Raw genomic sequence first — 24258 nt, forward strand, 5'->3', positions numbered from 1 at the left:
AATCTGCCTATTTCACTTCCAGTCTATTCTTGAGCTGTTTTCGGGCCAAAAGACTTTCTATCTGGCGGAGGGGATAGCCTGAATATTTCGGCGTTTGGAAACAACTTGAATAATTTTGTGAACAAATGGAAACGATTGCACAGTGGTAAATAATTATGATGGTGCTGAGTTCAGATCGTATTTTTTGTTTGGATCTGTAGTTAAGTGTTGTTTTTGTGGAGTGGGGGTGTGAGATCCCCCCCTCATGCTCCGCCTTTGGCAGGTCTCGGTTGCCAGGGTGCCGGGTCCTGGGTGTGGTCGGCGAGAGCGAGAGCGAGCGCGAGCGGCTGTTCCGCGGTCACTGACTAACGGTCCAGCAGGAGCGGTTACTAATACAGCTCAGCGCCGCCGTTATTATTAAACCGAGTTACAGTCATAACCCAAGGTCATGATTCAAGACTGAGGGGGCGACTCGGGGAAGAGCGACAGGAAGCCCCTCCACAATAACGAGTGCGGAGGGCCGGAGTCGGGGCTACTCATTCTCAGGTTAGATACTGCCGGGCTCCGCCGATAACATCCCTCCCACCTCACTCCCCACCCCCCGCTCGAGGTATCCCCTACTCCCCTCACATCCCAACCCCGCTCCCATCCCCAGCCCCTCTTCCCCCCCCCCCCCCCCCCCCACACACACACACACACACACACACGTGCCCCAGGTATCGCCCTAACCCATCTCCTCTTTCTCCCCGGCATCTACTCTCCTAATCTCCTCTACCCCCATCCCAACATCTACTCTCTCTCTCCCTCTCCTTTCTGTTTCCCACACTGGCACCTTCTCTTCACACATCCACCACCACCACCCAACAGCATCTACTGTCCCTCTTCTCCCCCACCTGGCATCTACTGGCGTCCCCCCGCCCCACCACAACCCCAGGCATTTACTCTCCCTTCCCACGCCCCCCCCAACCTGATATCTCCACCCCACCACTCCACCTCACCTCACTACCCCTCCAAATACCCCCACCCCACCAAATATCCCCACCCTGGCATCGTCTACTCCCCCAAACCATGGCAACATTTGCCCCCCACCCCCCCCACGCTGCCCTTGTCGCTCCCCCCCCACGCTGCCCTTGTCGCTCCCCCCCCACGCTGCCCTTGTCGCTCCCCCCCCACGCTGCCCTTGTCGCTCCCCCCCCACGCTGCCCTTGTCGCTCCCCCCCCACGCTGCCCTTGTCGCTCCCCCCCCACGCTGCCCTTGTCGCTCCCCCCCCACGCTGCCCTTGTCGCTCCCCCCCCACGCTGCCCTTGTCGCTCCCCCCCCACGCTGCCCTTGTCGCTCCCCCCCCACGCTGCCCTTGTCGCTCCCCCCCCACGCTGCCCTTGTCGCTCCCCCCCCACGCTGCCCTTGTCGCTCCCCCCCCACGCTGCCCTTGTCGCTCCCCCCCCACGCTGCCCTTGTCGCTCCCCCCCCACGCTGCCCTTGTCGCTCCCCCCCCACGCTGCCCTTGTCGCTCCCCCCCCACGCTGCCCTTGTCGCTCCCCCCCCACGCTGCCCTTGTCGCTCCCCCCCCACGCTGCCCTTGTCGCTCCCCCCCCACGCTGCCCTTGTCGCTCCCCCCCCACGCTGCCCTTGTCGCTCCCCCCCCACGCTGCCCTTGTCGCTCCCCCCCCACGCTGCCCTTGTCGCTCCCCCCCCACGCTGCCCTTGTCGCTCCCCCCCCACGCTGCCCTTGTCGCTCCCCCCCCACGCTGCCCTTGTCGCTCCCCCCCCACGCTGCCCTTGTCGCTCCCCCCCCACGCTGCCCTTGTCGCTCCCCCCCCACGCTGCCCTTGTCGCTCCCCCCCCACGCTGCCCTTGTCGCTCCCCCCCCACGCTGCCCTTGTCGCTCCCCCCCCACGCTGCCCTTGTCGCTCCCCCCCCACGCTGCCCTTGTCGCTCCCCCCCCACGCTGCCCTTGTCGCTCCCCCCCCACGCTGCCCTTGTCGCTCCCCCCCCACGCTGCCCTTGTCGCTCCCCCCCCACGCTGCCCTTGTCGCTCCCCCCCCACGCTGCCCTTGTCGCTCCCCCCCCACGCTGCCCTTGTCGCTCCCCCCCCACGCTGCCCTTGTCGCTCCCCCCCCCACGCTGCCCTTGTCGCTCCCCCCCCACGCTGCCCTTGTCGCTCCCCCCCCACGCTGCCCTTGTCGCTCCCCCCCCACGCTGCCCTTGTCGCTCCCCCCCCACGCTGCCCTTGTCGCTCCCCCCCCACGCTGCCCTTGTCGCTCCCCCCCCACGCTGCCCTTGTCGCTCCCCCCCCACGCTGCCCTTGTCGCTCCCCCCCCACGCTGCCCTTGTCGCTCCCTCCCCCACGCTGCCCTTGTCGCTCCCTCCCCCACGCTGCCCTTGTCGCTCCCTCCCCCACGCTGCCCTAGTCGCTCCCTCCCCCACGCTGCCCTAGTCGCTCCCTCCCTGTTCCCCATCGTCACTCCCCCCCCGTTCCCCACGCTGTTCTCATCGCTTCCCCCATTTCCAATGCTGTCCTCCTTGTCTCCTCCCTCTCTCTCCCCCCCCCCCCCAACATTGTCCTCGTCTCTCTCTCTCTCCCCCCCTCCCCCCATTCCCAACTACCCACGTTGTCCTCCTTGTCCCTTAACCCCCTTCCCCCCAATCAACGCTGTCCTTGTTGAGTCTAGAATACTGACAATCCAATTAATCTTGTAGTCCAAGATGTGGTAGATGCAGTAAAGGTGGTTAAAACATGGTAGGAAATCCATAATGTCCGTTCTTAAGACGAAACCCATTTTGAAAGAATTCCAAGTCTTTGTAGAACAACAATGTTTTTAAAAATTGAATTGCAACTTTTATACCTAAGTTAATACAAGAATAGCCTTGATGAAGTATAGTATAACTAGTATGTAATATAACTATGAGCAATACTGTACAATAAGGTTGTATGTACCACATTGACATTCAGATGATTAACTGCTGTGGTGAAATGAGGACGAGTTGCCTTTTATTGCCAAATATCTTTGCCTTTGAAGTATTCCCCTTTTGATTATAATGCACAATATTGGAGTAGCTGATTGCACGGGATTCTTTGACCTGAAGCACTTAGCATGTTATTTAATATAGTGTTACGGCTTTTTGATTGTGCTGTACATTAATAGCAGGCAGTGATATTTAGGCTATGTCAGAGTAAAAGGCTTATCAAAGTTAAGTAACATTTCTGTAGGTAATAGCCTATTGTGAGGATGACATTTGTTCAACTGCAAGAAAATCATTTTAAAATCCTTTGAATCTAATGCAGATCAAGTTCTCTTTATAAATTCTGCCTCAGAAATACTTGAATGTTTAGAATGTGCATACTGTAGAAAAATTGTTTGTAATTTGGAACTAAGCATCAATTCTGACGTTTCAGAAGCAGAGGGTCTATTGCTAACAAGCTATGTTAGATTACAGGTAGGATTTGTCTTGTGCTTCAGTAAGCAATATATGTTTGATAGTCAATTGGATGGCCCTCCTGTAATGCTCTATTCTGCATTGATGAGGGCAGAGCGGTAGATGTGACTTGTATGGACTTCAGTAAGGTGTTTGACAAGGTTCCCTGTGGGAGACTGGTTACCAAGGTTTGATCTCACGGAATAAAGGGAGCACTAGCCATTTGTATACAGAACTAGCTCAAAGGTAGAAGACAGAGGGTGGTGGTGGAGGGTTGTTTTTCAGACTGGAGGCCTGTGACGAGTGGAATGCCACAAGGATCAGTGCTCGGTCCTTTACTTTTTGTCATTTACATAAATGATTTGGATACGAGCATAAGAGGTACAGTTACTAAGTTTGCAGATGACACCAAAATTGGAGGTGTAGTGGACAGCGAAGAAGGTTACCACAGATTACAACAAAATCTTGATCAGATAGGCCAGTGAGCTGAGAAGTGGCAGATGGAGTTTAATTCAGATAAATGCGAGGGAAAGCAAATCTTAGCAGGACTTATACACTTAATGGTAAGGTCCTAGGGAGTGTTGCTGAACAAAGTGACCTTGGAGTGCAGGTTCATAGCTCCTTGAAAGTGGAGTCGCAGGTCGATAGGATAGTGAAGAAGGCATTTGGTATGCTTTCCTTTATTGGTCAGAGTATTGAGTACAGGTGTTGGGAGGTCGTGTTGCGGCTGTACAGGACATTGGTTAGGCCACTGTTGGAATATTGCGTGCAATTCTGGTCTCCTTCCTATCAGAAAGATGTTGTGAAACTTAAAGGGTTCAGAAAAGATTTACAAGGATGTTGCCAGGGTTGGAGGATTTGAGCTATAGAGAGAGGCTGAACAGGCTGGGGCTGTTTTCCCTGGAGCGTCAGAGGTTTACAAAATTATGAGGGGCATGGATAGGATAAATAGGCAAAGTCTTTTACCTGGGGTCGGGGAGTCCAGATCTAGAGGGCATAGGTATAGGGTGAGAGGGAAAAGGTATAAAAGAGACCTAAGCAGCAACGTTTTCACGCAGAGGATGGTATGTGTATGGAATGAGATGAGGTGGTGGAGGCTGGTACAGTTGCAACATTTAAAAGCCATATGGATGGGTCTGTGAATAAGAAGGGTTTGGAGGGAAATGGGCCAGGTGCTGACAGGTGGGACTAGATCGGGTTGGGATATCTGGTCAGCGTAGACGGGTTGGACCGAAGGGTCTGTTTCCATGCTGTACATCTCTATGACTCTATCTAGAAAAAGCAGTTTGGCTCCTCACCTCAGGCTGTGTGTATTTATTTCAAAGGATAGGAGGGTTAAATATTTCTGATTGCATCTAGGGCAAGGCTGATAATTGTCTTGTCATCTGATTCTCTTATACTGTTTTGTAATGTAACAGTGGTGCATTATATATTTCATTTAATTTTTGTTTAGATAAGAATCACTTAGCAAGAAATATCTTTATGGAATGTTGAGGTAATGCAGATAATTTGAAAATGTTTCCTACAAATAAGTGGAATGTGGATACTTCAGGGATAAATTCTAAAGAATCAGTTTTGTAAGCATGCAGTATGTCAAACGTCTTGCTATATTCTCTTTTTCTATCTCCATGTAAAATATTTCAAGACAGAATGCAATAGTTGTACTTCGACATAGAAGATATTTGTCCAAGGTTCAGCTGGTAAACTCAACATGTAATAGAGCCATTGAGGTTTGGTCATTCTATTGTTTAATCCTTTCTGTATATTGTTTTTCCAATTATTATGTTTACTGTGTGATAAATAATGAGATAAAGCAACACTTAAATGTTAAATGAGTACGGCAATGCTTGTAGACTTGTAGTTTCAGGCATTTCCTTCACCTAAAGATTCATAGGTATTTGCCCTCATCTCCACTACTTGAATTTGTCTTGCAATGTCACTGTCTCTGTGGTGGCTCATTAGCTAATGTCAATATGGGCAGCAACTGGGCATCTACAATTGGCCTTATAACCTGGACTGGGAAAGGAAACCTGGCCAAAGTCTGCTGTTGCTATCTTGTTGCTCCTACTTGAAAGTACATGCGAGCACACATTGGTTAATGACAGCATTGAACTTGACTGTGTGTGGTTGTGTTTGGTCAAATGTTTTGATGTTTAGACTATCTTGAATGAGGTCTTGGTAAGGATTGCTAGTGCTTATTATACAGCATAAACTGAGACAGAGAAAAGGTAGAATAAATCTGCATTAGAATTATATAGACCATATCAACTGTTGTTCTGATTTCAACTTTAAATAAAAACATGAATGAAAATACTTGTCCTGTCATGCCAATTCTTATGATTTAACTTTAATGCACAAACTTTTAGATGCAATGTCAATGTCACATTTGAGTAGGATTATTATTTGAATATATAGTCTATCTTCCTTCCCACCCATCCACTACACTCTCCCCATTAAACTATCACAACCATCCCCCACCTGCATTCACCAAGGTCTTCTCACTTACCTCCCATCCAGCCCCATTCCCACCCTCCTATTTACCTCTCAGCCCTCTTCACCCCCCCCCCCCCCCCCAAACGTTCCTGTTGAAGGACTTATGGTCAAAACATCAACACTCCTTGTTGGATGCTGCCAAACTTGCGCCTTTCCAGCGCCACACTTGGACTCTGACTCTCCAGCATCTGTCATCGTCACATTTTGTCATTGCCATACACTTGACAAGTGTTGCTAAATCATTTGTCAGAGGAGACTTGCTTAACACAAAACAAAAGAATTGCAGATGCTATAAATCAGAAACAAAAACAGAAGTTGCTGGAAAAGCTCAGCAGGTCTGGCAGCATCTGTAAAGAGAAATCAGTGTTAACGTTTCAGGTCTGGTGACCCTTCCTCAGAACTGATGGTACATTGGAAAATGTTGGTTTATATGCAGAAGATAGAGTGGGGGAAGGAGGTATGGATTAAATGGTAGGTGGGGATAGAGTCCAAAGAGAGCATGGAACAGTTTGACAGACAAAGAAGTCTGTAATAACTATCTAGCTGGAAGAGTGAATAGCTGTTAATGGAAACTGTTAGTGGCTGTAGAGACTGTATGTGTAATGGCAGCCTGTGTGGTAACAAGGTCTGGTGTGTGGGGTATGGGGCGAAGAGAGTTTAGGCCCTAAAATTATTGAACTTGATATTGAATCTGGAGGGCTGTAGGGTTCCCAAGTGGAAAATGAAGTGTTATTCTTCCAATCTGCACTGAGCTTTGCTGGATTACGACAGCAAGCCTGAGATGGATGTTGGCCAGGGAACAGAATAGTGTGTTGAAGTGGCAGGCAACTGGAAGCTCAGGACCATTTTTGCAGCCAGAACACAGATGTTCTGTGAAGTGGTCACCCAGTCTACGCTTCATTTCCCCAAAGTGGAGAAGGCCACATTGTGAGCAGACTTGCTTGTTGTCCATTCACTGTTATACAATGGGGATAAAAAAGTGGAAGGCAATACAGCATGTTTTGTTTTAGTAATTTTGTTTACTGTAGGTATTAGAACGTAAACAAAATACAGCAGCATTTCATATAGTTAGATATTTTATTATGCCTCGCTTGAGGTGTTTCAAGTGGATGAACATAAGTGGAACAAATAGAATAATACCTCTTTCCCTACCTTTTGCAGACTAAATTATTGTTCACTGGTGCACCTATTTCAGCTCAACAAACTAGGTGACAACCATGTGTTGATTGATTTATCAGGGCAGCGACTTGATCAGTCTGAGTCGACTTGCATGGTTTAAACAGTGTGGCATTTGACTGTCATCATCATTGGTGCATTTTCCATGGCAATGCCTCTAACAGAGTCCACTTGCCAACTAATAAACACACTCCATTCACACTCAAATGTTCATTTTCCTCTTAAATTGATATTCTTGTGACATTTTCTGATGAGTGCAAGATGAAAAACTTTGAAAGTTTTTTACAGGAACAATCTAATTGCTACAGCGCCACTGGGTTAGGTTTATATGTTAGAGAAAGAGAGAGCCATCAATTGGTTTCCATAGTTGTAACTCTGTTCCTTTTCTGTGCGTTCTTAGGATCCGCATTTGTGGTTATAGTCTTGATGCATTACAAGTTTGGTGCATGATTCTTGAAATGAATAAAATTACCAATATTTAAGTGTTGGTTTGGCTCAATGGTTGCTTTTACCTCAGTCAGAAAGTTGAGAGTTCCAGCCTTATTCCAGTGAATAAATGCTTACACCACTCCAAAGTGTTTACTGCTTGTTGGGGAGCTGTGTTTTGAATGTGATGTTCAATCAGTTCAAATGTGGGGGGAAAACAAAATACCTTGCTGCTATGGGATAAATAACAAGGTGCCTTATTGATGGCTGAAGGGTATATGTTGCATCAAAATAATTTGGCAATATAAATATTTCAAATGAGTTTATAATGTTTTATAATGAGTATTGAGTATTTATAATGTTTTAATACTTTTAAGGAAGGTGCTGTAGAATCTAATTTAACATAATTTATAATAGAAAACAGTGTTTCACTTAGTCTGTGGGTGGCACGGTGGCACAGTGGTTAGCACTGCTGCCTCACAGCGCCAAAGACCCGGGTTCAATTCCCGCCTCAGGCAACTGTCTGTGTGGAGATTGCACATTCTCCCTGTGTCTGCTTGGGTTTCCTCTGGGTGCTCCAGTTTCCTCCCACAGTCCAAAAATGTGCAGGTTAGGTGAATTGGCCATAATAAATTGCCTGTTATGTTAGGTGAAGGTAAATGTAGAGGAATGGATTTGGGTGGGTTGCTCTTCGGAGGGTCGGTGTGGACACTTCTGACGGGAGTTATATTGCAGAGTGAGAGGCAAAGAACAGGCTAATGAGGTTGACCTGAATTGTTCCAGCAGAAAGCTGCAAGGGACTCGATGGATGACATTGGTCACAGCTCAGGTGGTAGCATTCTATGATTCTATAATTATAGTGAGTTAGATTAGTCTTTGATATTTCACCCGAATGTCGATGCTTTGTATAATTTCACATGAAAACGGTTTTAATTGCTCCTTATGTAAAATAACATTTTTTTTGTCGTCATACCATAGTACTTGGTCGCAATCAATGCTAAATATCAGTCCAACTAGATTATTTTGACTAAATTACATTAGTTTTCAGCTAAATTACAGCTTTCTTTAAGGTTGTAATCTTCATGATTTCAGATTAGAAATGTTATGTCTCTATGCAATTAAGGCTTTTTCAGGGTGGCAGTACAAAAGATGCAAACACAATTGTTTTGGACCAAAGTCATTGAGAGTTGTGTAATATTTTTGCACGATTTAATATTTGACCTCTCAGATCAAAACCACATTGTGCAGAGGGACTAAAAAGTGGAAAATTAAGTGAGATCAAACTTGGTGAAAGATTCCAGGAAATGTATATGGCATTGTAGTACATGGTTGTACTTTGTGGTTACTTGTATCAATGTTTTGTGAATTTGAAAAATTGAATTGAGTACATTGACAAGTGTTTTCTCATCAAACAAAATTTATATTTTATGTATGAAAATTATTTCCTGAATAATTGCACATGCATTTCCAGCACTGGAATATTCTGAAGTGCACCTGTAGAGTAGGATAGATTTATTCGTTCTTCAGCTAACTATTGAAAATGTGTCTGAGAATATTGGCTAATTACTTGAGTGCATCTCAGTTGCTGTGCAGTACTAATGCCTACTCATTTGTGGTGTATGTTATCAAACTTCCGTAACATTACTGTTGCATTAAAAGTGCATCATTAAATGGAGGTTTTCCAGTATTTATAAAATGTCAATGTGGAAAAAGTCATGTATGCCTTCAAGTTTTTCACATTTTTATAAAACCAAAGGTGAAGTGCAACTTTATTTTACATCTGGAGTCTAGTCCAAAGAGAGACAGCATCTCAAATATTTTTAATTGTGCTGTAAATGCAGATTTAATGCACTTGCTATTTTTAAAACTCTAACTTGTTTCTGGCTCAACAATGGTAAAGTTATTTGAATTGCAAGTGGTTTTCTTGTTAACCAACTTATTGCAAATAACAGGATTAATTTGCACTTCACTAAGTGCTACTTTAGTGTATAACTGTGCAAAATTTTATAAATTGGCAGTCAGATAAATTTCAGAGCTCACTGGAGACTTCAACAAATTTATCACTTTTGGTAATTAGATGTCACATTTATTTAAACCCAGATCTCATTCCTTGTAGCCAATTAATAAAGTTTTTTAAAAAAATATAAAAACTCCAATGTTTTTATAACTGCTGAGAATGGGTAAACATGAAAATGGAAAAACAAATTAGGATTTTGGATCGTGAAATTGAAGTACAATTTAACTGAGTGTTATAATTGCCAACTGATTTTTTTTCTCTCAATACACTGTTAATGGTGTGAGTAATGCAGCATTAGTTGCAGAGCTTACTGCTTTTTTTAAAGAAATAATAGAACCTGTAATTGGAGAGTGAATTTGCAGAGTTTGTCGTCTTATGGGAAGTTACACAAGTTCTGTATGTTTGACCTGGATTTTAGCTGTAGAAAAAAAGTAACTATTTAAGGGGAAGTGGTGGCAGAGGAGGAGTACTTTGGAGGCCTAGGCTCTGGGTACACTGGTTAAAATTCCACTGTAACAAATAGAATTTAAATTCAGTTCCTAAATCTGATCCATAAAGCCAGTCAGAGTAATTTGCACCATGAAGCTATCGTTGATTTTTGTCGGAAAAAAAGGCACCTGGAAAACTAATGTCCTTTAGGAAAGGAAAGGAGGCCTGCCATCCTTGCCTTGTGTGGCCTACATGTGACTCTAGTTTCACAGCAATAAATCAGAGCAAACCAACATCCCCTGAAAAGGCCAAGGTCGTTCTGCTATAACACGCATTTCGTTAACACGAGTTCGCTATAACATGATTGACAAATTGAGGACACTGTTTGTAAAGCGCAAAGTTCTAAAGCATGTATTGGTCATAACGTGATTCCAACCCCATTAGTTTAAATGATGCTGCTATTATGCAATTTTCTTAACACGGGATTGCATGAGAATGGAACTATATGTTATAACAGAACTGACTATAAGCTAGTTGGATCAAAGGCAATTAGAGATGGCCAAGACATATTTGCATTGTCAGTATGAAGCCAGCATTCTGAAAGAATAAAGGAAAAAACAAAGTTACTATTTTTAGTTCTGATATCACATGGAATTATGTAGAAAATCTTGTCATTCTATGATCTTGGAATTCAAAAGATCATAAATGCAAATAATTATCATTTGATCCAACATGTCATCAGATCATTGAGCTAAACTTAAAAACTGAAAGCCGAACAGATACAAATATGTTATCCATAATGATTTAAACTAATATTTTTCTTCTTGATTGCTTTCTGTCAAGATTAACCACATTGTCATCTTGTTTGTGTGATATTTTTAATTTTTCTATTTTTAAAGGTGGCTTTTTGCCCTGCTTTGTTATATCCAGCCTGTCTGTCTGTCAAACCCGTCTGTCTCTGTCTGACCTATCTGCATATTGCCATTGTTCCAACCCCTACTACCTCATACCACCGACTCTCACTCTTTATATTGCCTGTTCCTGAATCTCTCCATCTTTTGAGGTTAGATGCCTGAGCAGTAGCAGTAATGAGAGCAAGCAACACAAGATGCTTTCTCACTTAAACTGAGATCATTTTATTTAATTTTAAAGAATGGAGAATCAGTATAAAGTTTTCAAAAGAGAAGTATTGAATATTTTTGAATATTGCTTTTCATTAGAACAGTTTTAATTTTCATAGCATCCACTAACACTTTCACGCAGAAGGTGGTACGTGTATGGAATGAGCTGCCAGAGGAATGATGGAGGCTAGTACAATTGCAACATTTTAAAAGGCATCTTGATGGGTATATGAATAGTAAGGTTTGGAGGGATATGGACCTGGTGCTGGTAGGTCATAGAGTCATAGAAATGTACAGCACGGAAACAGACCCTTCTGTCCAACTCGTCCATGCCGACCAGATATCCCAACCCAATCTAGTCCCACCTGCCAGCACCTAGCCCATCCTACTCCTATAACCATCCAGATGCCTTATAAATGTTGCAACTGCACTGGCCTCCACCACTTCCTCTGGCAGCTCATTCCATACACATACCAAGGTTGTCCCTTAGGTCTCTTATATCTTTCCCCCCTCACCCTAAACCTACGCTTTCTAGTTCTGGACTCCTCCCCCCCCCCCCCCCCCCCCCCCCCCAAGGAAAAAAAACTTTGTCTATTTACTTTGAGAAACAAATGTAAAACTTTAAAACACTTGCACCATCACACTTACAGCCAATAAATATTTTTCTTTCAACGTTCCTGTCTCATTGCTTCTTCTGGAACGCAGTGACTCATTATGTAAGATGGAAAATCGGGGCTTGACATTGGCACTCCAATAATCCCTTGCACATTTGACCATTCTTCAAGTGCAAGCTTGCAATATAAGCAATTATAGGACACAAAAACAGAAACTGCTGGAAAAGCTCAGCATGACTGGCAGAAAACAGTTAACATTTTGGGTCGAGTGACCCTTCTTCAGAACTCCTCGTTTGTGCTTGGACAAATCTAAATCTTCCAACTCCTTTCAGCTATAAAGCTCACAAACCCACAACTTTTTGTAATCCTGAGCATCTTCATCATCTCTAATCTTATACTTCAATTTTACATACCAGCTTCATTGTATCACAGCAGCAACATTTAAATCACAAGCCATTCTTAAAGCTAACATTCAGAATAATACTTTAAAATACTTGGCATTTTAAAATTAATACTAATAGTTTTGGGTTGAGGATATAATTTTCAGCTATACGATTCAATTTCCAAGCTAAAGAGTGAGAGTTCAAGTTCAATCACTTAACACCTGAAAAACATGGGATTAGATTGGGTTGGGATATCTGGTTGGCAAGGACGAGTTGGACCGAAGGGTCTGTTTCCATGCTGTACATCTTTATGACTCTATAAACATAAGTTTAAGAATGTTAATCACCAAAATGAATGACAAGAAGTGGTTAACTAACAACCGTAGCAATAATATAGTTTAGGTTGTGAAAGGTTAATATTCCAGATCAGGGCAGTTTCAGTCTGCAGGAATGATCACTTGTGATGGATAAAATTTATTTTGCGATTTTTGTTCATGTTCAAAAGCCTTTTACGTTAGTTTATTAACTGTGTTAAAATGGTAACTTTTGCTTTTGTTGAACATATTTACGTGCATTCAATACCTGAAATTTTGAAACATTAGAACTTAAATTACAGGTAATCAGATGCTGGTGTTAAAGCTTCAGCTCTTTTGATCAGTATACACTTTCCTGACAAAGAATTGATCCAAGTGTAATGCTATTCTCTGTTTTGGAAAGATGGTGTATATATAGTTGAGGTTTTCTTCTATAAGGGATGGAGGAGAAACTAAACTTGTTTGACTCCTGTAGTGTGCTTATTGACAGTGTTTCATTCTTGCTGTTTTATATTTAAAAAAATCTTGTGTTAATATTCTTCAGTAAAAGTAAATGATTTGAGAATGGATACTATTTTTGTTTGCAGGTAAAGTGTTCTAGATGCCATACGGAGGGACATGGAGGAGTTGTGTTACTAATCAGGGGGAATGTTATATCTCCATTCAGAGAGGACACACCGGAGGACTCATCCACTCAGGCAGTATGGGTAGAGATCAAAGGAATGTTGGGTGCAATCACTCTGATAGGATTATACTACAGGCCCCTCCAGCAGCCACCAAGAAATTGAGGAACAAATATATATAACAGATTATTGAAAGATATAATTTAAAAAATTGTCATAGTGAGTAACTTTAATTTCACCAATTTGACTGGGCCTCCCTTAGAGTAAGAGGCTTAGACGGGACAGAATTTGTTAAATGCATCTGAGAGGTTCTCTTGAAATAGTATGTGGATAGTCCAACTAGAGGAGGGGCCATACTGGACCTTTTGCTGGTTAATGAGCCTGGCCAGGAAACAGTGATCACAACTCCTTAAGTTTTAAGATATTTATGAAAAAGGATAAGCCAGCACCTTGTGGCAAAGTACTATATTGGAGGAGGGCAAATTATGTCAGTATTAGGCAGGAACCAGAGAGTGTTAATTGGTAGGAGCTGATATCGAGCAAATCCACATTTATAGAGTCATAGAGATGTACAGCATGGAAACAGATACTTCGGTCCAAGCCGTCCATGCCGACCAGATATCCCAACCCAATCTAGTTCCACCTGCCAGCACCCGGCCCATATCCCTCCAAACCCTTCCTATTCATATACCCATCCAAATGACTCTTAAATGTTGCAATTGTACCAGCCTCCACCACATCCTTTGTCAGCTCATTCCATACACGTACCACCCTCTGTGTGAAAAAGTTGCCCCTTAGGTCTCTTTTATATCTTTCCCTTCTCACCCTAAACCTATGCCCTCTAGTCCTGGACTCCCCCACCCCAGGGAAAAGACTTTGTCTATTTATCCTATCCATGCCCCTCATAATTTTGTAAACCTCTATACGGTCACCCCTCAGCCTCCGACGCTCCAGGAAAACAGCCCCAGCCTGTTCAGCCTTTCCCCATAGCTCAGATCCTCCAACCCTGGCAACATCCTTGTAAATCTTTTCTGAACCCTTTCAAGTTTCATAACCTCTTTCCGATAGGAAGGAGATCAGAATTGCACGCAATATTCCAACAGTGGCCTAACCACTGTCCTGTATAGCTGCAACATGACCTCCCAACTCCTGTACTTAATACTCTGACCAATAAAGGAAAGCATACCAAATGCCGCCTTCACTATCCTATCTACCTGCGACTCCACTTTCAAGGAGCTCTGAACCTGCACTCCAAGGTCTCTTTGTTCAGCAACACTCCCTAGGACCTTACCATTAAGTGTATAAGTCCTGCTAAGATTTGCTTTCACAAAATGCAGCACCTTGCATTTATCTGAATTAAACTCCATCTGCCACTTCTCAGACTATTGGCCCATCTGGTCAAGATCTTGTTTTAATCTGAGGTAACCCTCTTCACTGTCCGCTACACCTCCAATTTTGGTGTCATCTGCAAACTTACTAACTCTACCTCATATGCTCGCATCCAAATCATTTATGTAAATGACAAAAAGTAGAGAGGCCCAGCACCGATCCTTGTGGCACTCCACTGGTCACAGGCCTCCAGTCTGAAAAACAACCCTCCACCGCCACACTTTGCCTTCTACCTTTGAGCCCGTTCTGTATCCAAATGGCTAGTTCTCCCTTTATTCCATGAGATCTAACCTTGCTAATCAGTCTCCCATGAGGAACCTTGTCAAACGCCTTACTGAAGTCCATATAGGTCACATCTACTGCTCTGCTCTCATCAATCATCTTTGCTCCTTCTTCAAAAAACTCAATCAAGCTTGACGTGTGGGAATAATTTAAAGACCTGCTCTTTCCAGTGAGGAAGGACAAGGATGGCAAGGTAAGGGACCCTTGGATAACGAGGGAGGTTATGAATTTCATCAAAAGGAAAAATAAGTAAGTGTAAAGTTTAGGAAGCTAAGGTCAAACACGACCCATGAGGGATATAAACAAAGCAGGAAAGAACTCTAACAGGGAATTAGAGCAAGAACGGGCCATGAATTGACCTTGGCAAGTAGGTTAAAGAGAATCCTGAGGCATTCTATACATATTACAAAAACAAGATGATAATTAGGGAGAAGGTAGGACCATTCAAGGATAAAGGAGGGAACTTGTGTTTGGAGGCAAAAGATATCGGTGAAATCCCAAATCAGTAATTTGAGTCAGTACTCACTCAAGAGAAGGATCTGGAAGATAGTGAGATTTTGTGTGGAGCATGCTAACATGCTAGGTCATTTTGAGATCAAGAAAGAGGTCGTGTTGGGTCTCTTGAAGAGTATTAGGGTGGATAGGTCCCCCGGGCCTGATGGTGTCTACCCAGATTACTGAGAGAGGCAGAAGAGGAGATTGCTAGGGTCTTGACCAAGATCTTTGTATCCTTTATTAGCCACTGGAAAGATCCCAAAGGACTGGCGAGTAGCTATTCAAGAAGGGAAATTGTGATAATCCAGGCATGGTGGCTCAGTGGTTAGCACAGCTGCCTCACAGCGCCAGGGACCTAGGTTCAATTCCAGCCTCTGGCAACTGTCTGTGTGGAATTTGCACATTCTCCCCATGTCTACGTGGGTTTCCTCCAGTTTCCTCACGCAGTCAAAGATGTGCAGGTTAGGTGAATTGGTCATGCTAAATTGCCTATACTGTTCAGGAATGTGCACCTAGGTTAGGTGCATTAGTCAGGGGAGATGTAGAGTAATACATGGTAGGGGGATGAGTCTGGGTGGGTTACTCTTTGGAGGGTTGGTGTGGACTTGTTAGGCCAAATGGTCTGTTTCCACACTGTAGGGATTCCTGATGATCTATCAAACTATAGACTGGCAAGTCTTACACTGGTGGTTAAGAAGATGTTGGAGAGAATTTTTAGGATTTATGTGCATTTGGAAAAGTATGGTCTAATTATGGACAGTCAGTATGGCTTGTGCAGGACAGGTCTTGTCTTACTAACTTGCTTGAACCTTTCATGGAGGTGACAAAGGTCATTGAGGATAGAACAGTGGATATTGTCTACATGGATTTTGTAAGGCTTTTGACAAGGTCCCTCATGATAGGCTCATCCAGAAGGTTAAGAATCATGAGATCCATGGTAATTTGGCTGCGTGGATTCAGAATTGGTTTGACTATAGAAGGCAGAGGGTAATGGTGGAAGGTTGTTTTTCAGGCTGGAGGTCTGTGACTCATGGTGTTCCACAGGGATCTGTATACTGGGACCTCTGTTGTTTGTGATATATATAAATGACTTGGATGAAAATGAAAATTATTAAGTTTGCAGACGATACAAAGATTGGTGGAGTTATCGATAGTGTAGACAGTTGACAAAGGATGATGTCGGATATAGATGTAGTTGCATATATGGGCAGAGAAGTAGCAGTTGGAATTTAATCTGTGTAAGTGAGAGATGCTGCTCTTTAGGAGATCAAATGTTAAGAAAAAGTACACCGTTAATGGCAAGACCCTGAATAGCATGTACAGAGGAATCTTTGGGTTCAAGTCCAGATTCTTGCAAGTGGCCATGCAAGTAGATAGGGTGGTGAAGAGGGTATTGGCATGCTTGCCTTTATTGGTTGGGGAAATGAGTGCAAGAGTATCATGTTGCAGCTTTATAAGACTTTGGTTCGGCCACACTTAGAATACTGCTTTCAGTTCTGGTTGCCACATTTACAGGAAGAATGTGGATGCTTTGGAGAGAATGTGGAGGCTTTGGAGAGGATGTGGAAGAGATTTACCAGGATGCTGCCTGAATTAGAGGGTATAAACTATGAGGAGAGGCTAGAAGAACTGGGCTCGTTATCTCTGGAGTGGCGAAGGCTAAGGAGAGACTTGATAGAAATCTATAAAATTATGAGATGCATAGATAGGGTTGACAGTCAGAATCTTTTGTCACCGATGTAATGTCAGAAACCAGGGGCATGCATTTAAGATGAACAGGGGAAAGTTCAAAGCAGATGTGAGGGGCAAGTTTTTTTTTTACTCAATGGCTTGCTGCTGGGGTGGTTGTGGAGGCAGATATAGTAGGGGCATTTAAGAGATTTTTAAATAAGCACATAAATATATAAGGAATGGAGGGATTTGGACCAACGGCTGTCAGAAAGGATTAGTTTAATTTGGTGCCATGTTCGGTACAGCGTCTTGGGCCGAAGGGCCTGTTCCTGTGTTGTATGATTCTGTATTCTGTGTTCTAAACTGGGAAATAGCTACGTTGTAGTGCTTTGGAACCTTTATCATATTTTGTATAGATTTTATTTGAAACTAGTCATAAAGTACCTCTGTTGAAAACATTAACAGTTTTAGGTGCTAACTTTTCATTTAGATTTTTATTCAGTTGAGAATATTGTTGAAGTTGCTTGGAAAAGCAGCATTTGTTGTCCTTGAGATAAGGAATGATTGGCTTGATTTCAGATGGCAGTTAAGAATCAACCATGTTGCTATGGGTCTAGTGCCACTTAGCCCAGACTGGATAAAACCAGTGAACTTCATTCACTAAAGGACAGTAGTGAACTAGATAGGATTTATGACAATTTAAAAGTTTGTCGTATTAGTAGTTCCTATAGAAAATGAGTCAGGGGTATTAGTAATGAGAATAAAGAGATGACAGATAAATTAAGCAGGTATTTGGCATTGGACTTCCCTCGAGTATACAAGTAACATCCTAGAGATAACTAAAGTAGCAATTGAAAGGGAGGAAGGAGTTCAAGAAAATTACGATTAGCAGAGAAATAGTACTGAGTAAATTGTATCAACTGTGAATTGACAAGTACCTAGGTCCTGATGGATTTTAAAAGAAGTAGCCAGTAAAATAGTTGTGTTGATTTTAATTTTTAAACTCAAGATTAGAAAATTGCTGATTTAAATTCTTTTATTTAAAAAAAGAGGGGGGCAGAAAGCAGGAAACCTACAGGCCAGTTAGCTTAACAGCTATCAAAGGGAAAATGTTGGAGGCTATTAGAACCAATATGATTCTGTCAAAAGGAAATCATGTTTAATTTTATTGGGAGTTCTTTTGAAGTATGAATTTGTGGTGTAGATAAAAGGGAGCCAGTGAATGTATTGTATTTAGATTTCCAGAAGGCGAGGAGAGAAGGAGAAATGAAGCAAGGGATGCCGGGAAGGGTGAGTTTTCCTGCATTAAAAGGGACTTACCTCGGCAGTTGGACCTCCATTTGCCGGGAGGTGCGAGGGAGGAGCGAAGGGCTTCTGGGAAGTCATATATTTGTGTGGTTGCGTTACCCGAAACACTACTCAGGTAGTGTCTCCCACCCATCCTCCTCGTCCTCTAACAAAATAAATGACCTGTGCGCCAGATTGGTAAGGTAACGAGTTTTTTTTTAATTCCTAATTTTTTCAACAGTCTCTTTGGGAATTTAGAATATTGGGAATGAAGGTTAAGGCAATTGAATGTTCCTCCTGCAGAATGTGGGAGGTAAGGATCACCACTAGTGTCCCTGCTGACTACATCTGTGGGAACTGCACCCACTCCAGCTCCTAGAAAACCGCATTAGGGAATTGGAGCTGGAGCTGGATGAACTTTGGATCATTTGGGAGGCAGCGGGGGTTATTGAGAGGAGTTACAGGGAGGTAGTCACTCCTAAGGTACAAAAAAAAGGCAAATGGGTTACAGTCAGGGGACGGAAAGGGAACCGGCAGGTAGTGCAGGGATCCCCTGTGGCCATTCTCCTCAACAATAAGTATACCGTTTTGGATACTGTTGGGGGGGGGGGGGGGACTTAGCAGGGGAAAGCAGTGGGGTACAGGACTGTGGCACAGAGTCTGTCTCTGCTGCTCAGAAGGGAAAGGGGAAGAGGAGCAGAGCAGTAGTCATTGGGGACTCCATAGTTAGGGGGACAGAGAGGAGGTTCTGTGCGGACAAGAGAGAGAGACTCATGGTTGGTGTGTTGCCTCCCAGGTGCCATGGTTCATGATGTCTCTGATCGTGTTCTTGGGATCCTTAAGGGGGAGCAGCCCCAAGTCATGGTCCACATATACACCAACGACATAGGTAGGAAGAGAGATGGGGATTTAAGGCAGAAATTCAGAGAGCTAGGATGGAAGCTTCGAGCTAGGATGAACAGAGTTGTTGCCTGTGCCACGTGCTAGTGAGACAAGGAATAGGGAGAGAGATGAGTTGAACACGTGGCTACAGGGATGGTGCAGGAGGGAGGGTTTTGGATTCTTGGATAACTGAGGCTCTTTCTGGGGTAGGTGGGACCTCTACAAGCAGGATGGTCTTGATCTGAACCAGAGGGGTACCAATATCCTGGGGGGTAAATTCGCTAAGGCTATTGGCGTGGGTTTAAACTAATCCAGCAGGGGGATGGGAACCAAAATTGTAGTTCGAGTATAGAAAATGTTGAGAGTAGGGAGGTCCAAAATCAAGTTTCAGGGACACAACATGGCACCGGCAAGCAAGAAGTTGGTTTGAAGTGTGTCTACTTCAATGCCAGGAGCATCCGGAATAAGGTGGGTGAACTTGCAGCATGGGTTGGTACCTGGGACTTCAATGTTGTAGCCATTTTGGAGATATGGTTAGGGCAGGGACAGGAATGGTTGGTGCAGGTTCCAGGATTTAGATATTTCAGTAAGAACAGAGAAGATGGTAAAAGAGGGGGAGGTGTAGCATTGTTGGTCAAGGACAGTATTACAGTTGCAGAAAGGATGTTTGGGGACTCGTCAACTGAGGTAGTATGGGCTGAAGTTAGAAACAGAAAAGGAGAGGTCACCCTGTTGGGAGTTTTCTATAGGCCTCCGAATAGTTCCAGCGATGTAGAGGAAAGGATAGCAAAGATGATTCTCGATAGGAGTGAGAGAGACAGGGTAATTGTCATGGGGGACTTCAACTTTGCAAATATTGACTGGGAACACTATAGTACTATAGATGGGTCAGTTTTTGTCCAGTGTGTGCAGGAGGGCTTCCTGACACAGTATGGAGACAGGCCAACAAGGGGTGAAGCCACATTAGATTTGGTACTGGGTAATGAGCCTAGCCAGGTTTAGGCTTGGAAATAGATGAGCACTTTGGTGATAGCGATCACAATTCTGTTAAGTTTACTTTAGTGATAGAAAGGAATAGGTGTATACCACTGGGCAAGAGTTACAGCTGGGGCAAAGGCAATTACGATGCGATTAGGCAAGATTTAGGAAGCATAGGATGGGGAAGGAAACTGCAGGGGATGGGCACATTAGAAATGTGGAGCTTATTTGAGAAAAAGCTCCTGTGTGTCCTAGATAAGTATGTACCTGTCAGGCAGGGAGGAAGCTTTAGAGCGCGGGAGCTGTGGTTTACGAAAGAAGTGGAATCTCTGGTCAAGAGGAAGAAGAAGGCATATGTTAGGATGAGATATGAAGGCTCAGTTAGGGTGCTTGAGGCTTACAAGGTAGCCAGGAAAGACCTAAAGAGAGCTCAGAAGAGCCAGGAGGAGACATGAGAATTTGTTGGTGGATAAGATCAGGTTAACCCTAAGACTTTTTATAGGCATTTAAGGAATAAAAGAATGACAAGAGTAAGATTAGGGCCAATCAAGGATAGCAGTGGGAAGTTGTGTGTGGAGTCAGAGGAGATAGGGGAAGCACTTAATGAATATTTTTCGACAGTATTCACTCTAGAAAACGACAATGTTGTCGAGGAGAATACTGAGATACAGGCTACTAGACTAGGTGTGATTGAGGTTCACAAGGAAGAGGTATTAGAAATCCTGCAGAGTGTGAAAATAGATAAGTCCCCTGGGCCGGATAGGATTTATCCTAGGATCCTCTGGGAAGCTAGGGAGGAGATTGCCGAGCCTTTGGCATTGATCTTTAAATCGTAATTGTCTACAGGAATAGTGCCAGAAGACTGGGGGATAGCAAATGTGGTTCCCCTGTTCAAGAAGGGGAGTCGAGACATTCCTGGTAATTATAGACCAGTGAGCCTTACTTCAGTTGTTGGTAAAGTGTTGGAAAAGGTTATAAGAGATACGATTTATAATCATCCAGAAAAGAATAATTTGATTAGGGATAGTCAGCATGGTTTTGTGATGGGTAGGTCGAGCCTCACAAACCTTATTGAGTTCTTTGAGAAGGTTCCCCACAGTAGGCTATTGTACAAAATGCGGAGGAATGGGATTGTGGGAGATATAGCAGTTTGGATCAGTAATTGGCTTGCTGAAAGAAGACAGAGGGTGGTGGTTGATGGGAATTTTCATCCTGGAGTCCAGTTACCAGTGGTGTACTGCAATGGTCGGTGTTGGGTCCACTGCTGTTCATCATTTTTACAAACAACCTGGATGAGGGCATAGAAGGGTGGGTTAGTAAATTTGCAGATGACACTAAGGTCGGTGGAGTTGTGGATAGTGATGAAGGATGTTGTAGGTTACAGACAGACATCGATAAGCTGCAGACCTGGGCTGAGAGGTGGCAAATGGAGTTTAACGCGGACAAGTGTGAGGTGATTCACTTTGGTCGGAGTAACTGGAATGCAAAGTACTGGGCTAATGATAAGATTCTTGGTAGTGTAGATGAGCAGAGAGATCTTGGTGTCCAGGTACACAGATCCTTGAAAGTTGCCACCCAGGTTGACAGGGTTGTTAAGAAGGCATACCAGTGCTTTAGCTTTTATTAATAGAGGGATAGAGTTCCGGAACCATGAGGTTATGCTACAGTTATACAAAACTCTAGTGCGGCCGCACTTGAGTATTGTGTACAGTTCTGGTCGCCGCATTCTAAGAAGGATGTGGAAGCTTTGGAAAGGGTGCAGAGGAGGTTTACTAGGATGTTGCCTGGTATGGAGGGAAGGTCTTACGAGGAAAGGCTGAGTGACTTGGAGAGAAGAAGGTTGAGAGGTGACTTAATAGAGACGTATAAGATAATCAGAGGGTTAGATAGGGTGAACAGGGAGAGCCTTTTTCCAAGAATGGTGATGGCGAACACGAGGGGGCATAGATATAGGACACATGTCAGAGGTAGTTTCTTTAGTCAGAGAGTGGTAAGGGTATGGAATGCTTTGACTGCAACGGTAGTAGATTCGCCAACTTTAAGTTCATTTAAGTTGTCATTGGACAAGCATATGGACGTACATGGAATAGTGTGGTTAAATGAGCTTCAGATTGGTATGACAGGTCGGCGCAACATCGAGGGCCAAAGGGCCTGTACTGCGCTGTAATGTTCTATAAGGCATTTGAAGAAGTGCAACAAAGATTGTGGAAAATCAAAGCTCGTCATGTAAAGATGACATATTGACACAGATTGGCTTGCAAACAGGAAACAGTAGGCATAAAATGGGTCTTTTTCAGTTGGCTGATTGTCTTGAGTAATGTACCATGGGAATTGGTGCTTGGGCCTCAAACCTTTACAATTTTATATAAATGATTGGGATGAAAGGACCAAAGGTATGGTAGCTAAATTTGCTGATAGATAGGAAAGTGAGTTGAGAAGAGATCATAAAGAGCCTACAAAAGGATATTTATAGGTTGTGTTTTGGGTATAATGCGGGAAAATGTGAAATTGTCCATTTTGACAGAAAAAAGAAGCATGTTATCTAAATAGTGAGAGGTTGCAGAGTTCTGGGTGCCCTAGTGCATGAATCACAGAGAGTTAGTATGCAGGTCCAGCCTAATAGGCTGAGAGAATAATATAGGAGAAAGTGAGGACTGCAGATGCTGGAGATCAGAGTTTAAAAATGTGTTGCTGGGAAAGCGCAGCAGGTCAGGCAGCATCCAAGGAGAAGGAGAATCGTCTGAGGGCTGGGACTGAGAAAAGGTCGGGGGAGGGGAAATGAGGAAGCTGGAGAAATCCGCATTCATCCCCTGTGGCTGGAGGGTTCCTTGGTGGTTCTGTGGCTGTGGTAGCGAGTCTGTTTGAGGACGTGGCTGAAGAGCTTCAGGGAGAGGAGATGACCTGGGGGATGCAGTGAGAGAGGTACTCACTGAGATCCTTGTAGAGGGAGGAGGAGAGCTTCTTCAAGGAAGGCATCCTTGTAAGAGAATTCACAGTAGATTATGTGGCTGTGATGAATGCGGATTTCTCCAGCTTCCTCATTTCACCTCCCCTCACCTTTTCTCAGTCCCAGCCCTCAGACTCAGCACCGCCTTCTTGACCTGCAATCTTCTTCCCGACCTCTCCGCCCCCACCCCTTCTCCGGCCTATCACCCTCACCTTAACCTCCTTCCACCTATCGCATTCCCAACGCCCCTCCCGCAAGTCCCTCATTTTTATCTTAGCCTGCTTGGCACACCCTCCTCATTCCTGAAGAAGGGCTTATGCCCGAAACGTCGATTCTCCTTCTCCTTGGATGCTGCCTGACCTGCTGCGCATTTCCAGCAACACATTTTTAAGCTGAGAGAATTTTATGGTTTATTGTGAGGGGAATTGAATGCAAGAGCAGGGAAGTTATGTATCAATTATACAGGCCATTGGTGTGACTCCATCTGGATACTGAATACAGTAATGGTCACCAAACCTGTGGAAGGAGGTTAATGCTTTCGAAGCAGTTCAGGGAAAGTTTGCTAGACCAATGGTCAGAATCAGAGGTGACTTAATTGAAACATACAAGATTCTGAGGGAACTTGACCAGGTTGCTGTTGAAAGGATGTTTCCTCTTAAAATAGAATCTTGAGCTAAAGGGATCATTGTTTAAAACTAAGGGAATGCCCATTCTAAAACCGAGAAGAGGAGGCAGTTTTTCTGAGTGTTGAGCGTCTTTGGAATTCTCTTCCTCAAAAGATGGTGGATGCAGAATCTTTAAATTTTCAAGGTAGACAAATTCTTGATTACCAAAGGGATGAAAGATAATCATGGGTATGCAGGAATGTAGAGCTTGGCATAAAATTGGAACAAGCTTGAAAGAAGTAAGTGGTCTACTTGTGGTCTAGAAATGTTCACCATTCATTTCTTGAAGCATTATTTTTATTTCAGGCTTTTTAAGATTAAGTTTAAATTGCTCAGTTGGCACAATGAGTTTTACAGTTGTTTCTTGAGGTCAAGGCCTCTGGGTTAGTGCAGTAATGTGACCAGTAACCCTTAATTCAGAAGGCTGAATGCAAATTGTACAATGTGATGTTTGTCACCAGCAGTGAGACTTGGTTGCGTGAATTTAAAATAGAACGTGAACAATTGTGATTCGAATGAGGATTTGAATGTTCTGATTCAATCTTTTGTGGAAGTACCTGTGTTGTTTTCCACAGTACCAAAATAAAAATCAGGAGCGGGTTGGTAAAGCATAGTTTTGGCAGAATGTGAGAGTATTTTGACGCTAAATTTGTTGATGATTAAAGGATG

At 43.8% G+C, this 24258-nt stretch overlaps 1 protein-coding gene across 1 annotated transcript in view; it reads left to right on the forward strand.

Annotated features, from left to right (window-relative positions):
• Window positions 1-323: 323 nt before the first annotated feature.
• Window positions 324-24258, forward strand: part of LOC122555940 (guanine nucleotide-binding protein subunit beta-4) — an 87870-nt gene continuing 63935 nt past the window's right edge. The window contains exon 1 of the mRNA XM_043702235.2: window positions 324-525. The gene's annotated coding sequence lies outside the window, so the exon portion shown is untranslated. The remainder of the gene's footprint in view (window positions 526-24258) is intronic.

Source organism: Chiloscyllium plagiosum, unplaced genomic scaffold (genome assembly GCF_037043375.1).
Source record: "Chiloscyllium plagiosum isolate Xiang-an unplaced genomic scaffold, Cpla_swu_hap1 HiC_scaffold_13, whole genome shotgun sequence".
In the NCBI taxonomy this organism is placed as follows: domain Eukaryota; kingdom Metazoa; phylum Chordata; class Chondrichthyes; order Orectolobiformes; family Hemiscylliidae; genus Chiloscyllium; species Chiloscyllium plagiosum.